The following is a 7500-nucleotide window of genomic DNA, read 5'->3' as shown; positions in this document are numbered from 1 at the left end:
ACACCGGCTTGTCAGAGTGCCCATGACGGGCTCCACGGGTCCCGGGTATCTGGGACTCCCTTCCCTGGGCCAACGGCATGCCGGAGTTCCCAGGACAGGCTCCACGGGTCCCGGGCGTCCGGGGCTCCCTTCCCCGGTCCGACGGCTTGTCAGAGTGCCCAGGACGGGCTCCACGGCTCCCGGGCGTCCGGGGTTCCCTTCCCCGGGTCAGCGGCATGTCAGAGTGCCCAGGACGAGTTCCACGGGTCCCGGGCAGTCCTCCCCCGGGCGTCCGGGGCTCCCTTCCCCGGGCCGTCGGCAGGTCAGAGTGCCCAGGACGGGCTCCATGGGTCCCGGACAGTCCTCCCCCCGGGCGTCCGGGGCTCCCTTCCCCGGGCAGACGGCAGGTCAGAGTGCCCAGGACGGGCTCCACGGGTCCCGGGCAGTCCTCCCCCCGGGCGTCCGGCGCTCCCTTCTCCAGGCCGATGGCAGGTCAGAGTGACCAGGACGGGCTCCACGGGTCCCGGGCAGTCCTCTCCCGGGCGTACGTGGTTGTCCGACAGATTCGGGCAGATGTGCTTTTACGAACCGGATCGGAATCGGCCCAAATAATAATAATAATAATAATAATAATCCACATTTGTAAGGCGCACAATCACCCGTAAGGGTCTCTAGGCGCTAGGGGCCGTTGGGAAGATTAAGCAAGCTATTGCCCAGAGTCACATGGTGCTGGGCTAATCTGCCGCCGGTGCCGGGGATCGAACCGTGATCCCCAGATTCCAGAGTCAGCCGCCCTAGCCGCGGCGCCAGCTATTTCCCAGAGTCACGTGGTGCTGGGCTAATCTGCGGCCGGTGCCGGGGATCGAACCCTGATCTCTGGGATGCTCGAGGGTTACTACGCGCTCTACAAAAACCTTAAATAAAAAAATCTCCAGATTCCGGAGTCAGCCGCCCTAGCCGCGGCGCCAGCTATTTCCCAGAGTCACCTGGTGCTGGGCTAATCTGCGGCCGGTGCCGGGGATCGAACCGTGATCTCCAGATTCCGGAGTCAGCCTCCCTAGCCGCGGCCCCAGCTATTTCCCAGAGTCACGTGGTGCTGGGCTAATCTGCGGCCGGTGCCGGGGATCGAACCCTGATCTCTGGGATGCTCGAGGGTTACTACGCGCTCTACAAAAACCTTAAATAAAAAAATCTCCAGATTCCGGAGTCAGCCGCCCTAGCCGCGGCGCCAGCTATTTCCCAGAGTCACCTGGTGCTGGGCTAATCTGCCGCCGGTGCCGGGGATCGAACCGTGATCCCCAGATGGGGATATCCCAAAAATCTGGCATGGATACGGCCCGCCAGGACTGGTTTGGGCACCCCTGATATAGAGGCAGTCAACGCGAAATCTGCTGGGTTCGATTCCGATCCGTGTCAGAAGGACCGTAGGGCTTGGGAGTCCGTACAACAGGGGTGCCCAAACCTGTCCTGGCGGGCCGTATCCATGCCAGATTTTTGGGATATCCCCATCTGGTGATCACGGTTCGATCCCCGGCGCCGGCGGCAGATCAGAGTGCCCAGGACGGGGTCCATGTGACCCGGGCAGTCCTATCCCCTGGGTGTACGTGGTTGTCCGACATGTCGGTCGTATTTGCTTTTACGTACCGGATCGGAATCGGCCCCCATAAAATCGTACGTAAAGTATATAGCAAATCAACCTGAAATCTGCTGGGTCAGAAAGGGCTCGATTCCGATCCGTGTCGGAAGGTTAGGAGTCCGTACGAATTTGTCGGGACGGCATGGCAGAGTGCCCGGGACGGGCTCCATGCGTCCCGGGCATTCGTCCCCCGGGCGTCCGGGGCTACATCCAGGCTGACGGTATGGCAGAGTGCCCGGGTCGGGCTCCATGGTTTTCACGGTGGTCCTCCCCTGGGTGTCAGGGGGCTCCTGGCCGACGGCATGGAAAAGTACCCAGGACGGGCTCCATGCGTCCCGGGCATTTGTCCCCCGGGCGTCCGGGGCTCCATCCAGGCCGACGGCATGGCAGAGTGCCCGGGTCGGGCTCCATGGTTTCCAGGGTGGTCCTCCCCAGGGTGTCGGGGCGCTCCATGCCGAAGGCATGGAAAAGTGCCCAGGACGGGCTCCATGCGTCCCGGGCATTTGTCCCCCGGGCGTCCGGGGCTCCATCCAGGCCGACGGCATGGCAGAGTGCCCGGGTCGGGCTCCATGGCTTTCACGGTGGTCCTCCCCTGGGTGTCTGGGGGCTCCAGGCCGAAGGCATGGAAAAGTGCCCAGGACGGGCTCCATGCATCCCGGGCACGGTCACGGGGACGGGGACAGGGTCGGGAGAGTCCAGGCGGCTTCACTTCCGTGTCCAGCCATCTGATCGCCCAGATTCCCTCGGCCATCTGGTCGCCCGGATCCCCTCGGGCATCTGGTCGCCCGCAACGCTTTCCTATGGGGCGACCAGATGGCCGAACTTCCCTGGAAGTCCCGATGAGGTGCCATTCGCCGCCCGGATCCCAGCGAGGGCTCCAGGAGGTTGGGTACATTCGCGCCTTGGGTCCCCTCTGTCACCTCGCGTGCACAGATTACAAGAAAAGGGGGTAATTTTCCTCCGGATTACTAGGGAGAAGGGTACGCCCGGACACCCCTCCGAGGCTGGTGGTTCTCTGCCATGGGGACCAGATGGGCTATGCCTGGGCAACACCTCCCTAGGCCACCCGGGGCTTCCTTCCTCCAGGCCAACTGCATGTCAAATTGCCCAGGACGGGCTCCATGGCTCCTGGGCAGTCGTCCCCCGGGCGTCCGGGGCTCCATCCAGGCTGACGGCATTGAAAAGTGCCCAGGACGGGCTCCATGCGTCCCGGGCATTCGTCCCCTGGGCGTCCGGGGCTCCATCTAGGCTGACGGTATGGCAGAGTGCCCGGGTCGGGCTCCATGGTTTTCACGGTGGTCCTCCCCTGGGTGTCTGGGGGCTCCAGGCCGAAGGCATGGAAAAGTGCCCAGGACGGGCTCCATGCGTCCCGGGCATTCGTCCCCCGGGCGTCCGGGGCACCCATCTCCATGAGGCCAACGGCATTGGCAAAGTACCCAGGACGGGCTCCATGGGTCCCGGGCAGACCTCCCCCCGGGCGTCCGGGGCTCCCACCTCCAGGCCGACGGAATGTCAAAGTACCCAGGACGGGCTCCATGGGTCCCGGGCAGCTTCCCCCGGGGCGTCCGGGGCACCCACCTCCAGGCCGACGGCATGTCAAAGTACCCAGGACGGGCTCCACGGGTCCCGGGCATTCCTCCCCCAGGTCGTCCGGGCCCTAGAGCTCCGGTGGTCCAACCTGCGCCTGAGGCCCAGCCGGGGTCCAAGAGCCCTGCCTTGCGTGGGCAGGCAGTCAGGAACCCTACCGCGAAGGCTTGGGATGGATGGGGAGCTGGGAGTCCTTTCGATCCCGGCCCTCTGGTCGCCCGCGATGCTTTCCAATGGGGCGACCAGATGGCCGGGCTTCCCTGGAAGTCCCGATGAGGTGCCATTCGGCTCCTGGATCCCAGCTAGGGCTCCATGAGGTCGGGTTCTTTTACGCCTTGGGTCCCCTCTGTCACCTCGCGTGCACGGATTGCAAGAAAGGGGGGTAATTTCCCTCCGGATTACTAGGGGCAGGGTACGCCCGGACACCTCTCCAGGGCTGGTGGTTCTCTGCCCGGGGGACCAGATGAGATATGCCTGGGCAACACCTCTCCCGGGCGTCTGGGGGCTCCATTCTCCGGGCCAACGGCATGGCTCAATGCCCAGGACGGGCTCCACGTGTCCCGGACAGACCTCCCCTGGGCGTCCGGGGCACCCATCTCCATGAGGCCAACGGGATGGCAAAGTACCCGGGAAGGGCTCCACGGGTCCCGGGTAGCCTTCCCCCGGGCGTCCGGGGCTCCCACCTTTAGGCCGACGGCATGTCACACTGCCCAGGACGGGCTCCATGGGCCCCGGACAGACCTCCCCCGGGCGTCCGGGGCACCCATCTCCAGGAGGCCAACGGGATGGCAAAGTACCCGGGAAGGGCTCCACGGGTCCCGGGCAGCCTTCCCCCGCTCGTCCGGGGCTCCCACCTCCAGGCCGACGGCATGTCACAGTGCCCAGGACGGGCCCCATGGGCCCCGGACAGCCCTCCCCCCGGGCGTTCGGGGCACATATCTCCAGGAGGCCAACGGCGTTGCAAAGTACCCGGAAAGGACTCCACGGGTACCGGGCAGTCCTCCCCCCGGGCGTCCGGGGCACCCATCTCCATGAGGCCAACGGCATTGGCAAAGTACCCGGGAGGGGCTCCACGGGTCCCGGGCAGGCCTCCCCTGGGCGTCCAGGGCACCCACCTCAAGGCCGACGGCATGTAAAAGTGCCCAGGACGGGCTCCATGGGTCCCGGGCAGCCCACCCCCGGGCATCCGGGGCACCCATCTCCAGGAGGCCAACGGCGTTGCAAAGTACCCGGGAAGGGCTCCACGGGTACCGGGCAGTCCTCCCCCGGGCGTCCGGGGGCTCCCTTCTCCAGGCCGACGGCATGGTTCAATGCCCAGGACGGGACGTCAAGTGGCCAGGACGGGCTCCATGCGTCCCGGGCATTCATCCCGGGACGGGGACGGGGTGGGGAAGAGTCCAGGCGGCTTCACCTCCATGCCCAGCCATCTGGTCGCCCGGATTCCCTCGGCCATCTGGTCGCCCGGATCCCCTCGGGCATCTGGTCGCCCGCAACGCTTTCCTATGGGGGGGACCAGATGGCCGAACTTCCCTGGAAGTCTTAATGAGGTGCCATTCGCCTCCCGGATCCCAGCGAGGGCTCCATGAGGTCGGGTTCTTTCACGCCTTGGGTCCCCTCTGTCACCTCGCGTGCACAGATTGCAAGAAAGGGGGGTGATTTGCCTCCGGATTACTATGGGGCAGGGTATGCCCGGACACCCCTCCAGGGTTGGTGGTTCTCTGCCATGGGGACCAGATGGGATATGCCTGGGCAACACCTCCCTAGGCCACCCGGAGCTTCCTTCCTCCAGGCCAACTGCATGTCAAATTGCCCAGGACGGGCTCCATGGCTCTTGGGCAGTCGTCCCCCGCGCGTCCGGTGCTCCATCCAGGCCGACGGCATGGCAGAGTGCCCGGGACAGGCTCCATGCGTCCCGGGCCTTCGCCCCCCCGGGCGTCCGGGGCTCCATCCAGGCTGACGGCATGGCAGAGTGCCCAGGACGGGCTCCACGGGCCCGGTCATCCGGGGCACCCTTCCCCGGGCCAGCGGCATGTCAGAGTGCCCAGGACCAGTTCCACGGGTCCCGGGCAGTCCTCCCCCGGGTGTCCGGGGCTCCCTTCCCCGGGCCAAAGCATTTCAGAGTGCCCAGGACGGGCTCCACGGGTTCCGGGCGTCCAGGTCTCCCTTCCCCGGGCCAACGGCTTGTCAGAGTGCCCAGGACGGGCTCCACGGGTCCCGGACGTCCGGGGCTCCCTTCCCCGGGCCAACGGCATACAGGAGTGCCCAGGACGGGCTCCACGGGTCCCGGACGTCCGGGGCTCCCTTCCCCGGGCCAACGGCATACAGGAGTGCCCAGGACGGGCTCCACAGGTCCCGGTCGTCTGGGGCTCCCTTCCCCGGGCCAACGGCTTGTCAGAGTGCCAAGGACGGGCTCCACGGGTCCCGGTCGTCTGGGGTCCCTCCCCCGGGCCAACAGCAGGTCAGAGTGCCCAGGACGGGCTCCACGGGTCCCGGGCAGCCCACCCCCCGGGCGTTCGGGGCACCCATCTCCAGGAGGCCAACGGCGTTGCAAAGTACCCGGGAAGGGCTCCACGGGTACCGGGCAGTCCTCCCCCGGGCGTCCGGGGCTCCCTTCTCCAGGCCAACGGCATGGTTCAATGCCCAGGACGGGCTCCATGGGTCCGGGGAGGCGTCCCATGCGCCTCCGGGCTTGGGAGCCCCGGCTGGGTCCAGGGGCCCGGGCGGGCCCCGGGTCGGGTGCTCCGGCCCTGGTCCCTGTCTCCCAGCCTACCGCACTGCCAAGGGCCTAGGAATGGGTTCCGTTGTTCCCGGGGAGCCTCCCCTTGCTTGGCTGGGTTCAGGAGCAGTGGCTAGGGCCCCTGAGGGCCCGGGGAGGGCGGCCTCCCCACCCCGGGCTCTGTCCTTGGTCCTGCTGCGTGGCAGGGTGCCCGGGACGGGGTCCGGAGGGACCGGGGAGGCGTCCCATGCACCTCCGGGCTTGGGAGCCCCGGCTCGGTCCAGGGGCCCGGGCGGGCCCCGGGTCGGGTGCTCCGGCCCTGGTCCCTGTCTCCCAGCCTACCGCACTGCCAAGGGCCTAGGAATGGGTTCCGTTGTTCCCGGGGAGCCTCCCCTTGCTTGGCTGGGTTCAGGAGCAGTGGCTAGGGCCCCTGAGCGCCCGGGGAGGGCGGCCTCCCCACCCCGGGCTCTGTCCTTGGTCCTGCTGCATGGCAGGGTGCCCGGGACGGGGCCCTGAGGGACCGGGGAGGCGTCCCATGCACCTCCGGGCTTGGGAGCCCCGGCTGGGTCCAGGGGCCCGGCCGGGCCCCGGGTCGGGTGCTCCGGCCCAGGGCCCTGTCTCCCAGCCTGCCGCACTGCCAATGGCCCGGGAAGGGGTTCCGATGTGCCCGGGGAGCCTCCCCTTGCTTGGCTGGGTTCAGGAGCAGTGGCTAGGGCCCCTGAGGGCCCGGGGAGGGCGGCCTCCCCACCCCGGGCTCTGTCCTTGGTCCTGCTGCGTGGCAGGGTGCCCGGGACGGGGTCCGGAGGGACCGGGGAGGCGTCCCATGCACCTCCGGGCTTGGGAGCCCCGGCTGCGTCCAGGGGCCCGGCCGGGCCCCGGGTCGGGTGCTCCGGCCCTGGGCCCTGTCTCCCAGCCTGCCGCACTGCCAAGGGCCCGGGAAGGGGTTCCGATGTGCCCGGGGAGCCTCCCCTTGCTTGGCTGGGTTCAGGAGCAGTGGCTAGGGCCCCTGAGGGCCCGGGGAGGGCGGCCTCCCCACCCCGGGCTCTGTCCTTGGTCCTGCTGCGTGGCAGGGTGCCCGGGACGGGGTCTGGAGGGACCGGGGAGGCGTCCCATGCGCCTCCGGGCTTGGGAGCCCCGGCTGGGTCCAGGGGCCCGGGCGGGCCCCGGGTCGGGTGCTCCGGCCCTGGGCCCTGTCTCCCAGCCTGCCGCACGGCCAAGGGCCCGGGAAGGGGTTCCGATGTGCCCGGGGAGCCTCCCCTTGCTTGGCTGGGTTCAGGAGCAGTGGCTAGGGCCCCTGAGGGCCCGGGGAGGGCGGCCTCCCCACCCCGGGCTCTGTCCTTGGTCCTGCTGCGTGGCAGGGTGCCCGGGACGGGGTCCGGAGGGACCGGGGAGGCGTCCCATGCGCCTCCGGGCTTGGGAGCCCCGGCTGGGTCCAGGGGCCCGGGCGGGCCCCGGGTCGGGTGCTCAGGCCCTGGGCCCTGTCTCCCAGCCTGCCGCACTGCCAAGGGCCCGGAAAGGGGTTCCGATGTGCCCGGGGAGCCTCCCCTTGCTTGTCTGTGTTCAGGAGCTCCATCCGGGGCCC

This window comes from Lissotriton helveticus, chromosome 1_2 (assembly GCF_964261635.1).
Source record: "Lissotriton helveticus chromosome 1_2, aLisHel1.1, whole genome shotgun sequence".
NCBI classification, from domain to species: domain Eukaryota; kingdom Metazoa; phylum Chordata; class Amphibia; order Caudata; family Salamandridae; genus Lissotriton; species Lissotriton helveticus.
The sequence above is the reverse complement of the archived record's forward strand: the minus strand, read 5'-3'. Positions refer to the sequence as shown.